Consider the following 20,782-nt stretch of genomic DNA (forward strand, 5'->3'; position numbering starts at 1 on the left):
CACAGTACTTTTTACGCGAACGAGTGCATTTACAGCTGCTGACTAGTGATGGAATGAAGAGAAAGGATTTTGCTCTGATGGGAATGAATTGAAGGGGATTTGTTGGATCTCTTCCATAATAGTTAATCTTGTTATTGTGTTGTCTCTACCTCTCGGTACATGTTTCCGACAGTAGTTGAGCTCGAGGAATGATACGTGTTTTGTTTATTTTCGTCCCTGTAGAGAGAGTATCAGCATAAAGAGGTTTATCCCAACGCCGTGTTTGAATCTTAATGCGTTATGAATTGAGTAGAATGTACTTTCTTGTGAGTGATGGAGTTCGCAGTCTGCTAACTCAGGCCTGGCAATCTTCGGCATACCAGCGTGTGCACAAAGAGGTTAAACTGTGGCGGCACGGCAGGTGCCTTGGTCAGGGTACATCCGCTACGGCGTCGATGGAGCGGCGAGTCTTTTTGGAAAACTGCTCCACTCCACAACACGGTAGGTGATTTTGTTTAACAGGCTTCAGGCGGACCTTTGGTGTGGTAGTAATGGATGTAATTCACTCTGCGATGTGTGCAACTAATGAATTAGAATGTTATTTAAGTAAATTAATATATTAACACTTTCTCTTTCAGCGCTATGATGTTATTACAGGTTCCATTTGTTGACATCAATGTGATGTTGTTTTTAAGTGAGGTCTCTTGATTTTCGTCGGAATGCTTTGTGTTCAGGCCAAGTGTTTTTGATCACACAAAGGAGACGTCTTTTGTTTGTTTCCTAAAGTAATTTCATTGCTGTTACGCAGAATAATTTTAGGGAAGGTCTATGCGCTTGATGTGGACCTTTTGTGAGAGTATTTGTCTGGAGTGTAGTCTCATCTGTTACATGGTCGCGAAAATTAAGTGAACTGATTAAATAACAAATTGGGTTCTCCACAGAACTGGAGGGCAAATGAATATAACTAGGAGAAGAGAATGATTGGACGCCAGGAAATAACTTCCGTGGTAGCAAAGGAATCGGTAGAGGGCAAGTATTATAGAGGAAGAGAATACATACGACATATGGGACTTTGGTTACAGGTGCAAGTCTGAGTTGAGGAGGTTGATATAGGAGGGAAGATTGACGCACGCTGCATCAAAGCAGTCAAAATACTGATTATCCTTCAGAATTGCGTCTGACGGCTGAATTTATTTTGAAAGTTAGAGTGAGTCGCTTAACGACACGAGTAACTGAAACACCATGATGTGTCATGTATTTCGAGGCGCAAATGAAAACTAGGAGAAAAGCAGTGCGAGATCCACATTCAACACTGTTTTCGGCTGTCATCGCCCTCATGAAAACGTAAATTATAAAACCGAGTGCTCAACCTGTGCGAACCAAATACTGAAATAACAGTTGTTTGCGCATCTTCCCTCCACAAGCCTATACACGTCCACTTTGTAATCAGGCTATTTACTGTGATGTAGCTCTTGATCACAGCCTCGATCGCATTTAATATTTCATCCGGCAATCACTATTTGTTCCTTTCTATAACGTGAGTATTCGTCAGGTCATTCATTGCGTTTATTGCAACGTTATCACCATTTGTGGCCATTGTTTTCGCTCAAAAATAATGACCAGTTCATGGGAATAGTGTAGGTCTTTATGCTGCCTTTCAGAATGTATGCTACACGAAAGACGTAATTTGGAAGAAGTTGTGTAATATTCCGTACTGTTGACACCGATGACACTAGTGACAGAGTAATAGCTCAGTCGCCGATGAATGGTCATACTCTTGTACGTGGCTTTTTCATGGTAATCGTAACGGTACTCGCATGACACGATGTAAAGGAAACTATGCAAAACACGAACAAGGATTTTCAAACTGGGCCGGCCAGTGTGGCCGAGCGGTTCTAGGCGCTTCAGTTTGGAACCGCGCGACCGCTACGGTCGCAGGTTCGAATCCTGCCTCGGGTATGGATGTGTGTGATGTCCTTAGGTTAGTTAGGTTTAAGTAGTTCTAAGTTCTAGGGGACTGATGACCTCAGATGTTAAGTCCCATAGTGCTCAGAGCCATTTTCAAACTGGATTTGAACTCTTCTTTTTTTTTTCAACACCATTTTCAGTGGTGTAGAGGCCAATCTCGCTATACTAGTTGTCGACGTGATATCGTACCACATCTCTCATTAACAATAAGACCTGCAGATAATTTGAGAGTCGGTTCCGTTCCGCGCTTCTTTCGCTGTACTGTGGCTTGGGCAGCATTAGTAAACGGTTACCCTTCTGGCCGAGGAGGAGTCAGGCTGGATGTATGTATATGTGCGGATAACTGTACATGGCGGAACACACAAGGGATGGCTGAGCACAGGCAGAACATGCCCGCTTCGGAGAAGAGCAACAAAGGCCCAGGCTGCGCTTCCTAGAACCGAGGAGTGAAATATTAAGTCTGGGGCCGAATGATGTTGCCCTGGGACCAGCACACCCAGCAACGGTTTAGTGCCACCGAATGTTCTGTATTTTTGTATCCGAGGGATACTCAGATACTGAACTACAGCCTTACCTCCTAGTCACAGTGAGTTACTTTGAAACACACTCGCGAAACTCATGTATCGGCAGGCTTCTGCTTCACTTTACACCACGCTAAGGTGTGTGTGTGTGTGTGTGTGTGTGTGTGTGTGTGTGTGTGTGTGTGTGTGTTTGGTTTTTATGTGAAAGAGGAAGTGCTAACTTGTTATTTTTTCCAAATAAGCAGTCTTATTTACGAACTAGAACCGTGTGGTGCAGTGACCTAATTCAGGTGCAACAACACACATTATTTGGAACGTTGTTGATTTGATTAATATATGAAGACAAATTGAGAATCGCTCATGGCTGAACAAATATAGCATTAATATCAAATAAATTTAGTTTTTGTTATGTTGATACATGTTGCGTCAACCTGAGCAGTGGAATAGTTTCTTTTAGAAGACTATTTGAGACATCTACGTTTCGCTCATGTGTATTAAATGGAACATCATGCAGCCATAAACTGCTCTGTTTTGGGGAGTTTCATCTATAGCGGAAATTCATCCTAATTTTCTGAATGTTTATGAGGAAAGTAATTAGGAAACGAATAACGAGTGACTATTTGAGACATTTACGTTTCGCTCATGTGTATTAAATGGAACATCATGCAGCCATAAACTGCTCTGTTTTGGGGAGTTTCATCTATAGCGGAAATTCATCCTAATTTTCTGAATGTTTATGAGGAAAGTAATTAGGAAACGAATAACGAGTGACGAAAAGGACATGTCAAAACAGTAACAGCCGGAAGTCTATAGAAAGTGCACAGAACTATGTTGGCCGATCGGCGGATAAAAGTGTATGAAACAAGTGTTACAGTTTGTATCAGAATTAAATATTAGGAAGATTTCAGCAAGATTCATGGCGCGTTTGTTAATTTATTATAAGAATAAAACTGAAAAATGAATTTCTCAGTAATGTTAGCCGGCCGGGGTGGCAGAGCGGTTCTAGGCGCTACAGTCTGGAACCGCGCGACAGCTACGGTCGCAGGTTCGAATCCTGCCTCGGGCACGGATGTGTGTGATGTCTTTAGGTTAGTTAGGTTTAAGTAGTTCTAAGTTCTAGGGGAATGATGACCTCAGAAGTTTACTCACATAGTGCTCAGAGCCATTTGAAGTAATGTTAGAGCCATTTTAAAAAGAATGCAACTGATTTTATGCAACAGTTTGTTATTTTGGAAAGGACTTTGATTCGCCGCTTGCCACCAGAAATAAGGCGGTGCAGGCAAGGCAGTAGGTGGAAGAAGGAATCGTCGCACTCAAAAGACATTCTGCTTTATCTGCCAGAAAGGTTAGTGCGATTTCTCACATGAAAAACAATCTTCTTATCGATCATCTCAGAAAGGGTAGAACGATAACTCTTGGGTTCTACGAAAAACTCCTGGAGAAACTATTTACAAAAATACATGAGATGAGGCCTGGACCGCAAAGGAAAAAACATTATCTTTAACCAACACAATGCATCTCCACACACGTATGTTTCCGCAACTTTTTGAAAACGTGAGGGATTTTAAGTGCGAATTTTGAGCTGTTCCAAAATTTACATGTTCACACGGATTTGTAACAACTGATTTTTCCTTATTCTCACCATATGAAGAAACTCCTGCCTGTATAGTTTTCAGTACTATAGGGTGGAGGATACATGGAGTACCACTCTCGTTTACGTACACTCTCTCACGTTCCGTTAGCGATGTTTTGCAGGAAGCACTAACGTCGGTAAGCCGCCGTATGAACTAGAATTCCTCTGATTTTCTCGTCTTATTTATTCCCTGACATGTACATGACCGGAAGTAATATGGTACTTGACTGTTCCTGAAACGCACGCTGTCGGAAGTTTAACAGCGAAACTTCTCAGTGATGCACAACGAACCTCTTGCAGCCTCTGCCACTGGAAACGGGTGAACATCGCCGTAAAGGCGTCGCGTTTAACAATGGAAATACGTTTCTTGGACCATGTTGAGACACCCGCTCCTGAGGTCCAAAAATTATATGATGCACAAAGCCTTTCTTCTAGCGATTTCAGCTGGAATTGACGTTTCCCTGCGACGCAATCGTGTGTCCTAGAAAACGCGTGGTGAATCATGTAGCTCATCTCTGACCCATCTGGACTGCTATCCTTAATAAGATTCATTATATGTCCGTTATTGACAACAAATAGTAATTCATCAAGCAAAATTTTTAAAGCGGCTTTCGCGAAACAACTAAATTTCTCAGAGAATATCGTTCTGGACTCTGCCTTCCTCACATTGGGCTCTGACTGTCTCATATAAATCGCTTCGGATAGAAACCCCCCCACGTATTTGACGGTTAAGATTGGTCTTAGTGATTGATCGACGGTAGTATAATCAAGCAACATTGAACATTTCGGCCTAAGTACGCTTACTACATCACATTTGACTATGTTTTCAGTCAGTACCCAGCCTTCGTACCAAGCGTTGATCACATCCACGTCTGCTTGAACTTCACAGCCATTTTGTTATACTTCCTGTATACGAATGCTTTATCAGCGAACGGCTTCAGCTAATTAATGATGGTATCTACCAAGTCATAAGGAACAGTAACCGCCCTATTACGTTTGTCAGAGGTGCACCTAATGTTACATTCGCTTCTCTCACAGGTATGAAGGGAAATTATAGGTTAACGTTCCTTCGATCACTAGATCATTAGCGCACAAGCTCAAGCAGAATAATGATGAAGAAAACCGGGAAGAGTCATTTCAAAGTAACCGAAAGGGTATTCAATTTAATCGAGTAACTGAAACCACAGAAGACTTCAGTCTTGAGGGCCGAACACAGATTTGTATCCCACTCTTCCACTGCACATCGTTGTTTCTGACAATGTTACCAAATTTGATCGGCTTACTGAGTTCTGTTTCCTAAATATTCTTTTTTCCAGTCGTTACGAAATACTGTTAGAGAAACAACGAATTCTTCGGCATAGTTGATTAGAATCAAACCTCATCAGGTTCAGTGGCATCGAGCTAAGTCATGTGCTTCCCGTTTTCTCAGAAATTTGTCTCTATATCTGTCTATTCTCCATCCGTGCGACGATTTAACAAGGAAACTCTGATGGAATCAAATTTCGTAAGCTGACATTCACTTTGTCTTCTTCCGTAACATTACCGCAACCACCTTCGATTAACTACACACGTGAACTCGATTCATCTGACTAGCTTTATGAGAGACCAAACCTTCCACTTTTAGTTCAAGTTGATGCTTTCAGATTTATTGAAAACATTTCGAATAGCAACCGGTACATGCAGTCTGAATTATTTCAATTTTATCCTACGTAAATTTGAAAGGCCAGATTAAATTATTCAACAGCTGTTTTCCTAGAACTCAGGCACCAGCTAAATACTTTCAATCTTATAGCGACCTTATAGAGGCTATATATGTATCGGGAGAATGTGTGTGGCTAGAAAAATGTGGCACGGAAAGTAAAAGCATTACTACTACAGCGGCGCAGGTTCTGTCACTTCGATTCGCTGCTTCAGTGAAAGGATAATGCACTCAACTTCCGAAGGCGGCGAGTTTAACAAATATGGTGCGGCAAGGCAACTGCCGTTGGGTCCGTTCGGGAGTTGCATAATTTGAACAGGAGATGACTGAGCAGGGCTGCGAATAAGCGCTGTCGCAATAAAGCTCACAGACCTTTGAGCGAACCTCACGCAATGCATAGTAACGAGCATACGCTGCAGAGCATTGCGTCACACGTATGTAACACAGCTTTGACGTGGCTACAGCTTGCACCTTCGCTGTAAATAATTCACGTGACTGAATGTAGAAATGGAGTCTACCCGTTTCGAAAACTCATTTTCACAGTCGCTCACAGGGAAGTTATTAGCCTAGATGTTATGGCAGCACGTTCTGTTACAGTTCCCGACAACCTCTAGCGATTAGTCAGTATCCTAATACGGCTTTCGTAGCGACAGGTCTAAACATGACCATCCCCGATAAATGAATGAATAATGCAGCGATTTTCTCGTATCTAACAGAGCTGCAAATTCAGATAGATTCAATTGAATTTTTCGAATGGATAATGCTGCACATCTGGATAAACCATTTAATACGGAGAGTTGGGATGGAATATTGTAACTACAAATATATTTTGAGGATTCCGCCTTGAGTATAACACAATTTCTTGTTTTTATCTGTTGACCCATAGTGGCCGAGCGGTTCCGGACGCTTCAGTCTGGAAACGCGTGACCACTAGGGTCGCAGGTTCGAATCCTACCTCGGGCACGGATGTGTGTGATGTCCTCAGGTTAGTTAGGTTTAAGTAGTTCTAAGTTCTAGGGGACTGATGACCATAGATGTTAAGTCCCATAGTGCTCAGAGCCATTTGAACCATTTTCGTTGACCCACACGTGATGTTACAACATCATCAAAGGATCAGACCTTTTTGATGTAGTAAACACATCGTTTTTGTATTTTTATACGCTGATACTAAATTTACAAAAACACTGGTGTTTCATCCATGAGTGGTTCTTCTGTATATACCATATATGAGTGGTATTATGTACAAGAAGATATCATATTTGTAAGTAATAGTTGGAGTATACATTTAAATAAGTTTTTTCTAATTTTATATACCCAAGGAGTCACACTAAATATACACCGGTGATTTCATGTATTTGGGGGGTGGTGGATACAGGAAATCACCGGTGTATTTCCATATTTAGTGTGGCCCTGTGGGTATATAAAATTAAAAAACTTTTTTAAATTTATACTCCAACTATTACTTACAAATATTACTATACATTACAACTATTACTTACTGTGTGTGTGTGTGTGTGTGTGTGTGTGTGTGTGTGTGAGAGAGAGAGAGAGAGAGAGACAGAGAGAGAGAGAGAGAGAGAGAGAGACCCACCTGACAGTCTGTACAATATATTTTCGAGCGCAATGTTTACACTCTTTTCGCTAATTTATGTAAACCAGAAGACCAAAATTGCTAAGATCGAAACTGAAACGTTTCAAGAGACTGCTGAGAAAACAAGACAACAAATATCTAATAAAAAGACAACTAATGAATTGCAGAGTAATCATGTAGATGTAGATGAACTAATAACGTGAAACAAGTCAGATTCAACACGAATATAACAAACCAAGAACGGAATAATTAAGAGGGTGCACAAATTGGAAAATCTAAGAGATACAACGAAAGCAAAACAAATTACATGAGGAACGGCATGACAAAATATACACTCTGTAACGGTACAGATTTTGATCCTATACTCGAAGGATCGAATCTACTTTGACGGTTGTTTGCTACAGCAGTGCGGCATCGCTGATTGGGATGCCCCATCGTACTATAAGAGAGAGGATGGAGCCTGAAGATCTTTCGGTGCGGAGAAGTGAGTCAGTGGAGCGTGAGCAAGCCTGCAGGGCGGGCCATGGGAGGTCGTGCTTCGCACATCGTGCGTCAAGAAGTGAGTGAGTTTTGTGATATTGCGGAATATTGTTAGTGAAGCCAGAGCATGCTTACACGCCAGTTCCAGAGTGTCTAGGCTTCTCGCGATCGCACATAAAATTTAAACATTTTACTGACGGTCGCACCAGAGTTAAAGCGCGAGTAGATGGCACATATGCGTGAGTAAAGTTAGAATTATGAAGCTCAGAATTATACTTCGTATCCTGGGGAATACTTCCGCAATGAAGAGGCGATGTGCAATAATGAACCAGCAATGGTAAACTCATACAGGCGCGTGACAAATGAGTGAATTCAAATGCAGTGTGAATGTAGTCTGAACCAACAGGGAAGAGTTAATTGAATTAGTAGTGCAACAAAATAACTGTGTCGTACAGACGTGTTTAAGCCGTGCTGCGGCTCGCTTTGGAGCTGTCTGTAGGTTTCCGCCCTCTGTTGACATAGTTGCGGTTCTTTCTCTTCTTCTCGTGCTGACTGGCGCCACTCGGCTTCGCGAGCGTTGCCTGTCCGCTAGTAGCAGCAGCGGCGGTTATCGATATGTAGTAACAGTTGCCCTATCTCTGGGGCGACGTCGTTGTTTTGCCGGCTCGTGTGAGCGGCGAGTTCGGTTGGGGACCGAGGAGAAGCCAGGTCCGCGCAGTGCGAGAACGCGCCAGGACCGCTATCGGCACGCATGGACTGCCGGATGGAAGAGCTGTAGTCACGAGGGTGCACGACTTCATCGTAAACCGGATCCAGCAAGCTTTAAGATGAGTGCTTTTCAATCCAAGTAGAGAAACCTCCACCATTGTGATATCCCGCGATTCTCCAGTGACTTGAGTTCATGTTGCTGCTCGTAGTGTCGCCGAGGCGAAGAGCAGCGAGTGGAGTGCTTGGGGAAAGCGGATCTGATTAGCTTTGCTAAACTTCCTATTACTATTTAGTGCGTTCAACTTGTAACAATTTGTTAAGTTCAACAAGCGGTAATTTTTCTTGCCTGGCGCTGCAGTCATGGACTGTGTGGCTGGTCCCGGCGGAGGTTCGAGTCCTCCCTCGGGCATGGGTGTGTGTGTTTGTCCTTAGGACAATTTAGGTTAAGTAGTGTGAAAGCTTAGGGACTGATGACCTTAGCAGTTAAGTCCCATAAGATTTCACACACAATAATCTTTTTTTTTCTTGCCTCGTGGCCGCTAACGCGTCAGTTACCTGCCCTGGGGGTTAGTGTATGTAACGGCAGTGTAAATTTCCTCGCCTCGCCGCTGCTGTCCGGTAAGGCGTGTAGTTTTGACAGCTTTTGTGGTGTCACCGCCAGACACCACACTTGCTAGGTGGTAGCCTTTTAAATCGGCCGCGGTCCGCTAGTATACGACGGACCCGCGTGTCGCCACTGTCAGTAATTGCAGACCGAGCGCCGCCACACGGCAGGTCTAGAGAGACGTACTGGCACTCGCCCCAGTTGTACAGCCGACGTTCATAGCTACAATTCACTGACAACTACGCTCTCATTTGCCGAGACGATAGTTAGCATAGCCTTCAGCTACAATTGCTACGACCTAGCAAGGCGCCATAATACTTTGCTATATATATTGTGGTTATAACATGTATCATCAAGAGCGATGTTCTACAAATGTGGATTAAAGTTAAGTATTCCAGAAGCTACGTACTTTTCTTTATAGCATTCATTACGTGTCCTGTTTCAGACCTCACGCCAGCCTGCGTGAGTTTAAACGCGTGCCTTTCGGTTACCCGTCACTGTGGACTGGCTGTCTTGTCAGGCGCTCCGTCCGGAACCGCGGGACTGCTACGGTCGCAGATTCGAATCCTGCCTCGGGCATGGATGTGTGTGATGTCCTTAGGTTAGTTAGGTTTAAGTAGTTCTAAGTTTTAGGGGACTGATGACCACAGATGTTAAGTCCCATAGTGCTCAGAGCCATTTTTTTGTCTTGTCAGTCCACAACAGTTTTCTTGATTGTAGGTCTGTTAGTGATTCTTCTACACTGGTGGTAATTATTTCTTTCTCGTACCGGGGGCTCTAAACACAGTATTCTGGACGTAGTGCAGACCGCCGGTTCTGGCTTTGGCGTATTGTTCCATCGTTGCATTTGGTTTAGCGGATGTCAGGTAGCTTCAGCGAGATTATCATCAGTCATTCGTTAGACTGCCACTGGTGTGAGTTACCATGTTGTGAAGTTGTAAGTAGGCTGTTCATGTTTTCTTATTGGCAACGTTACGTAGCGCTCTGTATGAAAATCACTGGCTGTGCTGTGTGCAGTCTGCGGCTAGTTTGCATTGTTGTCTGCCATTGTAGTGTTGGGCAGCTGGATGTGAACAGCGCGTAGCGTTGCGCAGTTGGAGGTGAGCCGCCAGCAGTGGTGGATGTGGGGAGAGAGATGGCGGAGTTTCGAAATTTGTAAGACTGGATGTCATGAATTGCTATGTACACTCCTGGAAATTGAAATAAGAACACCGTGAATTCATTGTCCCAGGAAGGGGAAACTTTATTGACACATTCCTGGGGTCAGATACATCACATGATCACACTGACAGAACCACAGGCACATAGACACAGGCAACAGAGCATGCACAATGTCGGCACTAGTACAGTGTATATCCACCTTTCGCAGCAATGCAGGCTGCTATTCTCCCATGGAGACGATCGTAGAGATGCTGGATGTAGTCCTGTGGAACGGCTTGCCATGCCATTTCCACCTGGCGCCTCAGTTGGACCAGCGTTCGTGCTGGATGTGCAGACCGCGTGAGACGACGCTTCATCCAGTCCCAAACATGCTCAATGGGGGACAGATCCGGAGATCTTGCTGGCCAGGGTAGTTGACTTATACCTTCTAGAACACGTTGGGTGGCACGGGATACATGCGGACGTGCATTGTCCTGTTGGAACAGCAAGTTCCCTTGCCGGTCAAGGAATGGTAGAACGATGGGTTCGATGACGGTTTGGATTTACCGTGCACTATTCAGTGTCCCCTCGACGATCACCAGTGGTGTACGGCCCCACACCATGATGCCGGGTGTTGGCCCTGTGTGCCTCGGTCGTATGCAGTCCTGATTGTGGCGCTCACCTGCACGGCGCCAAACACGCATACGACCATCATTGGCACCAAGGCAGAAGCGACTCTCATCGCTGAAGACGACACGTCTCCATTCGTCCCTCCATTCACGCCTGTCGCGACACCACTGGAGGCGGGCTGCACGATGTTGGGGCGTGTGCGGAAGACGGCCTAACGGTGTGCGGGACCGTAGCCCAGCTTCATGGAGACGGTTGCGAATGGTCCTCGCCGATACCCCAGGAGCAACAGTGTCCCTAATTTGCTCGGAAGTGGCGGTGCGGTCCCCTACGGCACTGCGTAGGATCCTACGGTCTTGGCGTGCATCCGTGCGTCGCTGCGGTCCGGTCCCAGGTCGACGGGCACGTGCACCTTCCGCCGACCACTGGCGACAACGTCGATGTACTGTGGCGACCTCACGCCCCCGTGTTGAGCAATTCGGCGGTACGTCCACCCGGCCTCCCGCATGCCCACTATACGCCCTCGCTCAAAGTCCGTCAACTGCACATACGGTTCACGTCCACGCTGTCGCGGCATGCTACCAGTGTTAAAGACTGCGATGGAGCTCCGTATGCCACGGCAAACTGGCTGACACTGACGGCGGCGGTGCACAAATGCTGCGCAGCTAGCGCCATTCGACGGCCAACACCGCGGTTCCTGGTGTGTCCGCTGTGCCGTGCGTGTGATCATTGCTTGTACAGCCCTCTCGAAGTGTCCGGAGCAAGTATGGTGGGTCTGACACACCGGTGTCAATGTGTTCTTTTTTCCATTTCCAGGAGTGTATATTATGAGTTTTCAACACTATTAAGGTAAATACATTGTTTGTTCTGTATTAAAATCTTTCATTTGCTAACTATGCCTATCAGTAGTTAGTGCCTTCCGTAGTTTGAATCTTTTATTTAGCTGGCAGTAGTGGCGCTCGCTGTACTGCAGTAGTTCGAGTAACCAAGATTTTTGTGAGGTAAGTGATTTGTGAAAGATATAGGTTAATGTTAGTCAGGGCCATTATTTTGTAGGGATTATTGAAAGTCAGATTGCGTTGCGCAAAAAAAAAAAAAAAAAAGAAATTGTGTGTCAGTTTAAGCACAGTCTTGTATAATTGTTCAAAGGGGACGTTTCAAAGTGAATGCAACTCTGGCTGCCTATCTTATCACTCGCGAAAGTGTTTGTTGCCTGGACCTTCTCAGAGGTCAATTCCTGGAGCACCGTCTGGATCAGTTGCTTGTTTCTTTAATTAACTTTTACTGTTGTATGTGCTGTTTTACAGCAGGTTTGAAAATATTTTATATTACTGCCGTTTCTGGCGCATAAGGTCTTCAGCCTAGATCACAGTGGCTTGCTTTTAAAACATTATCCGTTGTATCTGTATTTAATAGTGATTTGCTAAATTGTAACTCACTGAAAACACTATTATTTAGAACGTGAGGTTCTACGCGCTACAGTCTGGAGCCGAGCGACCTCTACGGTCGCAGGTTCTAATCCTGCCTCGGGCATGGATGTGTGTGATGTCCTTAGGTTAGTTAGGTTAAATTAATTCTAAGTTCTAGGCGACTGATGACCTCAGAAGTTAAGTAGCATAGTGCTCAGAGCCATTTGAACCAACTATTATTTACACTGTTGTTATTCCTTCATTAATAACGAGTGGTATTTTTTATTTATTGTTGAGTCTGGAATTATTGGTTTAAAATAAATTGTGAGTAATTGTAAAAGCAACCAATAGTAACTGATGACGGCCCCGTCCACAGTCGTAACCGAATCCTGCCTTCTCTTGACTAACAGGTCGCAGTTATAACACGTTACACCCTCCTCGTTATGGACAGATTGAGAGAGCAGTCTGGAAGAATATACAGGGCACGTGTCTTAGGCTCACAGACAGAACTTTGATTACTGGCGCACGTAACTTACGGGTAAGTTAGCCCTCTATATCTGGCTTCTTATTAATGTCCGATGCCTGATTTTTCCTGACTAGCCAGACTACAGCAAGTATTAGTCAAAAATGTTCAAATGTGTATGAAATCTTATGGGACTTAACTGCTAAGGTCATCAGTCCCTAAGCTTACACACTACGTAACCTAAATTACCCTAAGGACAAACACACACACCCATGCCCGAGGGAGGACTCGAACCTCCGCCGGGATCAGCCGCTCAGTCCATGACTGCAGCGCCGTAGACCGCTCGGCTGATAAGTATTAGTCACTTATAGTCGTCTAAAAAAAGCAAATAAACAGTAGGAGAGGGGGGAGGGGGGAGAGCTACGACTGCGTGACAATAAAAGAAAGTACGCAGAATGAGAGGAGGAACCGAAATGAAACACCACGGGTTAAGAGGTTATGTGATGCTATTTCAGTGATTACAAAGTCGAATCAGATTTACAAAAAACTTGCCAGTATGAGCCCATTTATCAGTATCAGTATCTGGCATGGATGATTCGTTTGGGAAGTGTGTCTCTCCTGGGACATGCTGGCCCCCAGCTGGTATGCTGGATACAGACATTGGGACACATGTCCACTAGGGACAGGTCTGGGGATCTTGCCGACCACAGGCCCCACGGTAGTGTCACATGGAAGGTAACCTTTGGGGGTGTAAGATCTCCTTGACGTACCGCTGTGCTGTCGCAGCTCTGTCAGTCACAGCCAGCCGTGATCTGACGTCATACATTATGGCTACACCATGACGCCAGGACCAACACCGCTGCGCCTCTCCAAAACACTGGAAGAATGGGACCTTCCCCTAGGTCGCTGCCATACTCACCGACGATGGTCATCTGAGGTAGTGCAGAACCGCGGTTCTTTGCTCAACACAATGCGACACGATTCATCAGCACTCCGTGCTTCCCGTCACGCAGCAGTTTGTGTTGTGGTGTTAGCAGCAGCCTAAGCACTGGGGGTTAATTTCCTAGTCCGGCTGCTTTTAGTCTTCGATCAGCGCTGTGGGATGATACAAAACTGAAATGCCCTGCTTAACCCGCAGGACAGGAAAAGGGCCAAAATAAGAGGCTGTCAGTTACACTCGAACATATAACTTTATTGAAACTTCCTGGCAGATTAAAACTGTGTGCCCGACCGAGACTCGAACTCGGGACCTTTGCCTTTCGCGGGCAAGTGCTCTACCAACTGAGCTACCGAAGCACGACTCACGCCCGGTACTCACAGCTTTACTTCTGCCAGTACCTCGTCTCCTACCTTCCAAACTTTACAGAAGCTCTCCTGCGAACCTTGCAGAACTAGCACTCCTGAAAGAAAGGATATTGCGGAGACATGGCTTAGCCACAGCCTGGGGGATGTTTCCAGAATGAGATTTTCACTCTGCAGCGGAGTGTGCGCTGATATGAAACTTCCTGGCAGATTAAAACTGTGTGCCCGACCGAGACTCGAACTCGGGACGGTAGTTTGGAAGGTAGGAGACGAGGTACTGGCAGAAGTAAAGCTGTGAGTACCGGGCGTGAGTCGTGCTTCGGTAGCTCAGTTGGTAGAGCACTTGCCCGCGAAAGGCAAAGGTCCCGAGTTCGAGTCTCGGTCGGGCACACAGTTTTAATCTGCCAGGAAGTTTCATATCAGCGCACACTCCGCTGCAGAGTGAAAATCTCATTCTATAACTTTATTCTTTGATCAAACATTACAAGAGTGCAAAAAAGTTTTTAAACACACAGCTTTGGGACTTAATTACCGTGAAGGCCAATAACTTAAAACGCAAGCATAATCAGAAATTTAAAAGGCAAGCCTTAATTTAAAACAGTTCTTTAGTTAGGCTGGAGTTAACAAGTTAAATTCAAATCGGCTGAAGGCCTAACACTTAAAACTCCATAACATAAATTTTTAAGTACCAAAGGCCTTACGTGAAACAGCTCTTTAATTTAGGCTGAAGGCCTTAAGAACAAAAGAACTCAAACTCAAAAGCGGTTGAAGGCCCAAGACTTAAAATTCAACAACATTAAAAGCTTTAAAATGCCAAAGGGCTTACGTGAAACAGTATTTTAAACTAGGCCGACCGACAGTCAACAGACCCACCGACAGGATAACTTCCACTTCACCACACCAGGGCATAACAGGGAGTTCAACGAAACAACGTAGAAGATATTGGCGCCCACAACCAATCGTACAGGAGCTGTCAAACTTCACACCGTGCTGGACAGCAACAAGACGCTGAGGAAACTACAGCGCCCAGGGCAGGTAACCGGAACGTTAATGGCCACAAGGCAGAAGATTCCACTGGTGCACTTAAATTTAAATAACCAAATACAGTGAAAGTCCACCGGAGGGTGGCTAGAATTTTTCAACTTGAAAACCACGTTGTTCCTCGTGGGAGTATCCCAACAGCCAACAACGAACTCGAAACGACAATGTGAGCAGTCTTGACTTGCTGGTAGGTTAAATCAAAACTCAACTTTCGTGTCCAGAGTCGGTGAGCCCCGCCGAGAATTCCTCACTGCTCCACGCCAACCGACCGACTCCTCAGAGCCAGTACGCCGACAACATTTCAAATAACTTGTCAGTCAAAATCACACAAACTACACACAGTTTCACGAACACTTGGACGAAGAAATAGACAATGCTAACGGCAGTGCCTGTACAACAACATGGACGAATCACGAGTCGGCACACGCAGCCAACCCATAAGCCATCGCCGGCCAAACACACGTCGTCCGGCAAGAGGACCGACCGACGACCAACCAGAGCCGTCCCCACTCCAATCATGTGTGTCGGCAACCGTCGGGCGAGTCACGGCGCCCCGACTGAACTTGTGCCGCGTGCCAACTCAAACACTGCCAAGTCCGAACTAACTGCTGGCACGTTCCAACTGACTCGATTGCCCGGTCCGAACTAACACCCAACACACGACGACCGGGAAGTAATAGCAGTCCAGCAGAGATAATACGGCAGGGCCTATATCCATAAGCGCTGCTGCTGCCGCTCACGGGCAGGCAAGGCAGCAACTCGGTGACACCAGTAACTGAAAAGTAACATAACGAGGTGGTAGTAGGGTAAAAACAGAGTGTAAAGTAAGAAATTGCACGAATACGAGCCACGCACGGCTCAAAAATGTTGCCGGGAGTCCATTGCTCGTTGTCGCAGGCAGGCGCATTTGTGAAGGGATGACGATGTGCTTGGTGCAGTATACGGCGTTCCTCCCTTGCGGTGGTCAGACGCGATCGACCGGAACTACTACATCTTTGCTGGTGTGAAATACATTTCTACTGCAGACTCTTTGCTATTACGGACGACCTACAGAATGCAATTACGGGTAAACTCGTGAGAACACATTATTCCATCACGTGGAAGAGCACAGCTTCTAATGTAATTTACCTTCTATTACATATGACCTACACTCGTGAACCACCGCTGATGGAGGTGCCCAATATAGCGTCTATTCATAGTGAGGCATGCTTCTGTCCGACGTCTTAGAGAATCACACTCTCTCTGAAACATTCCACGTCGGTCAGGAATGCGCTGGCAGCCATTGATGATGCTTTCCTGTAGCGTTTGTATATTATTAATGAAGATTGCTTAGCCAAAGATTTTAAGCACCCACACCAGCAAAAGCCCAAAGGATTAAGATCTGGGAACAGAGCTGGGCAACGTACTGGTCGCGTCCTATCATATGGTTCAAATGGCTCTGAGCACTATGGGACTTAACATCTGAACTCATCAGTCCCCTAGACTTAGAACAACTTAAACCTAAATAACCTAAGGACATCACACACATCCATGCCCGAGGCAGGATTCGAACCTGCGAAAGTAGCAGCAGCGCGATTCCGGACTGAAGCGCCTAGAACCGCTCGACCACAGTGGCCGGCCGTCCCCGATCAGTCCAGTGCCCACTGAATGTCTGTGTGAGATGTCCTCGGGCATATCGGAGAAAATGAGTTGGTGCTCCACCATGCATGAACCACATCTCCAACCGTTGTTGGAATGGTACCTTCTCTAGCAGGACAGGCAATGATTTGATACGAACTGAAAATACCTTGTACAAGTCAACCTGTTTGATAGTATATAATATTCCGCTAGCCTATCGCTGATAATTTCAGCCTGGACATTAGTTGGAAATCGGCAGTGATGCGCAGCTTCTTCAAGTGCACGTAGTTTTACATCAGAATACACATGTTGGTTATGAAAATTGGCAGTCCCATCTCGCATGAAACCGGCCTTTTCTGTGGTGTCACCGCCAGACACCACACTTGCTAGGTGGTAGCTTTTAAATCGGACGCGGTCCATTAGTATACGACGGACCCGCGTGTCGCCACTGTCAGTGATAGCAGACCGAGCGCCACAACACGGCAGGTCTAGAGACACTTACTAGCACTCGCCCCAGTTGTACAGCCGACGTTGCTAGCCATGGTTCACTGAGAATTACGCTCTCAATTGCCGAGACGATAGTTAGCATAGCCTTCAGCTACGTCAATTGCTACGACCTAGCAAGGCGCCATTTATCCTTTGCTATGTATCTAATGACGCATATACTGTATCAACAAGACCAATGTTCACCAATCGTGGATTAAAGTTAAGTATTCCAGCAGCTACGTACTTTTCTTTATAGCATTCATTACGTATCCTGTTTCAGACCTCACGCCAGCCTGCGTGAGTTTAAACGCGTGCCCTTCGGCTTCCTCTCATTGTGTCTAGGCTGTCTTGTCTAGACACAACATTTTCAGTTAACATTACCTTTGTTGTTGGCAGAACTGCAATATGACTGGCTGATTTTTTGGTCGAAGGGCCTGGACATGTTGAACATCATAAGGAGTATAGCAGCTATTCATGCCGTATCGTCCAGATTAGAGGATGACGAACCCCGAAAAATGGTGAAATTTGATGTACACAAGTTCCAGAATATTCATCCATTCGTTGCAGTTCTCACTCCTCCAGTACAGGAGTACAAGGTCAGAGACGATCTGCCGCTGTTGTTATAGAGCCCTGCCAATAAGCGGAAAATACGGCTGAATAACTGTCCAGGTGGTTCCCTGCATTCCAGATATTTTTTGAGAACACAGGACGCGTTTTCGTTGGTTGCTTCTATTTGCCGGACCATAACAGACGATCACGTCTGCATTCTACGTGTGGAATGATAGGTATCCATTATGCTGGTAAGCGCAAAGATAAAAAAGTACAATGTAACCGCATTTCACAGACTTATCAAAACGCAAACTGGTTCCATCATAACTAACGTACGCGTTGGATTTACCCAAGACTGCGAACACGGACTATAGTAGCAACACTGACAGCTGTTTACCCCACGTTTTATCCATGGACAATAACAGAATAATGTGTCCTCATTTGTTTACTGCATTGTGTAGGTCATTCGCATTAGCTAAAAGCCTGAAGTGAAAGAGACGTGTTTCACTGCAGCGAAGATGAACAAGTGCTCATAGATCTTAAGATATATAGAGCATAGAGTACATGTTACACACTAAGCATATGACTGTGCGGCTGGTCCTGGCGGAGGTTCGAGTCCTCCCTCAGGCATGGGTGTGCGTGTTTGTCCTTAGGGTAATTTAGGTTAAGTAGTGTTTAAGCTTAGGGACTGATGACCATAGCAGTTAAGTCCCATAAGATTTCACACACATTTGAACATTTTTGAACAGGCGGGGTGTGATCGAGGATTTCCTTTCTCGCCCACAACCTCTCTCTCTCTCTCTCTCTCTCTCTCTCTGTCTATTCTTTTGTTTCAGCCAGAATTGGTACTTTATTTCTAGAAAGAAGCACTGTGTGGGGAAAAACCACCTACCTCTCAATGGGATGGAGCTGAGGGTGAAAAGCCAGATTATGTTCATCGATTATTTGAGAATGAGAGCACTTAGTGACTTGCAACAAAGTTTACACATAATTTCAAACCCCTATGAGACTACATTTCGTTGACACCTCCAGCAAAATGACGAAAGGAAAAACCTTTGTGGCGTATTACTTTTCGCTCTTCATACAGACAGCCGCATCACGTGTGTCCTTTTAATATATTATTTCTTTACTACTATATTTGCAACACATTTCGCAGAAAGTATTTACACATACCATTACATGTATCTCCAAAATTGTATAATTGTAAAGCTCATATTTCAGGAGATAAGATGTCATAAACACTGAGCTGCGTGAAAATGAAACAGCACGGTGAAATTCGCTAGAGATCCAAGCGAAGTATGTCTACGAATGTGTGTGAAATACGTTAAATATAAGTGAAATACGTGTAACATGTGCGTACGCGAGCAACGTTATGGGTAAAAAACTCCTCCTTAAACCAGTGGATCGATGTAAACCAAACTTTGTACACACATCACTCACGACGTTGAAAAGAATTATCCAACCAGTTGTGTACCAATAGGATCATGTCTGTTGTTTGTTAATTGATTTGATATAAATCCCTCGACTGCTGTCGATATCATTTCTTTGAATTCAAGCCACATCTGGTCTGCACTTAAATTTTTTATTTGGAAGGAGTGGAGATTGTCTCGCAGGCGCTAAGTGAATTTTTACCTGCATTTTTGAGTAGGTATATTTTTCGCTTATTTTTCGTGGTTTTGGGAATTACGGTATTCAGTGTCGCTACGACAAACCTGTGTTCACTAATTACTGTATCCGTATTGACGCTTGTTAGCAGCTCAGGATTATTGGTTGCTAAGATATCAATGCGTTTTCACACCCGTTTACTATTGGGTCGAGCTCAAGAACTAACGGCTCGAAATAATTTTCAGAGAATGCGTTCAGCACAATTTCGGATGATGTTTTCCGTGTGCCTCCGGAACTGCAAATGTATTTTCGCCAATATATCGAGGGTAAATTGAAGTCACCATCAACTATAATTTATGAGCCGAACACGTGTTTGGAATTAGACTTTATGTCTAATGTTTAGACAACTGTAAATTATCGTAGCTATGTTGGGAAAGTACTAGAGCACCCAATGCTAATAGAAAACACTGACACTCAAATCATTATAGGTATTAAAGGCTGGCTAAAGCCGGAGATAATTTCAGCCGGAATTGCTGCGAAGGACCTAACGGTGTTCAGAAGGGATACACACAATTCGCGGTGGCTTGTTTATTGCTGTTAGAAGTAGTTTATCTTGTAGCGAAATGGAAGTAGATAGCTCCTGTGAGTAAGCATGGGTAGAGGTCACGATAGTAAATAATTCTGATCATGTTGAACACCACAGCTGTCACTAACGCTAATGATTAATGAAGACCACCTCAGTTTTATTACTGTGCATTCCTTGTGTTACGACCGGATTCATTCATTGAACATCTTCAGGCTGCCGAGATGTACTGTAGTGTGATATTAATGACACTTTATGCCATGACTTAAGGGCAACTCTACAGCCTGAAGATGTTCAACGAAAAAAACCGGTCGTGACACAATAAATGCGAAATAACACAGCTGAGGTGCTTTTCATAAATCATTAACATGCGAACTGTCGATTAGCTGCACCACTTCCGAGATGCTCGTTCCTAGGCGCTGTGCTATAGCAATCTACTACACTGACGAAGTCACATTTGCGGTCCGTATCGCCGGCCACCAGAATGATCCCTCATTCACCTGTGCTTCGCTGATACACTTTCATTATCGTGCCACGTGCCCTAAAGCCGCCAGGCGATGGTCCGTCTCCCTCTCAGCAGTGGTCATAATAACGTAGGAGCGCGTGGTGTCTGTTCTCTCGAACATGTCCGAAAGAACACACTACGCATTCATATATAACTGAATCGTCTCGATGGGCAATGAATACACAACCTTCAATGTTGATGCACGTTTACCTTGGACATCCAGAGGGAATCTAGATGGCGTTAAGAGGTGCTGACGGTTTCAATTAATTATC

At 44.9% G+C, this 20,782-nt stretch overlaps 1 protein-coding gene across 2 annotated transcripts in view; it reads right to left on the reverse strand.

Annotated features, from left to right (window-relative positions):
* The window catches only part of LOC126469658 (leucine zipper putative tumor suppressor 2), a 1,134,623-nt gene that overhangs the window by 404,647 nt on the left and 709,194 nt on the right, over positions 1-20,782 (reverse strand). The gene's annotated exons all lie outside the window — the stretch shown is intronic.

The sequence above is a fragment of the Schistocerca serialis genome, chromosome 1 (assembly GCF_023864345.2).
Source record: "Schistocerca serialis cubense isolate TAMUIC-IGC-003099 chromosome 1, iqSchSeri2.2, whole genome shotgun sequence".
Taxonomy (NCBI): domain Eukaryota; kingdom Metazoa; phylum Arthropoda; class Insecta; order Orthoptera; family Acrididae; genus Schistocerca; species Schistocerca serialis.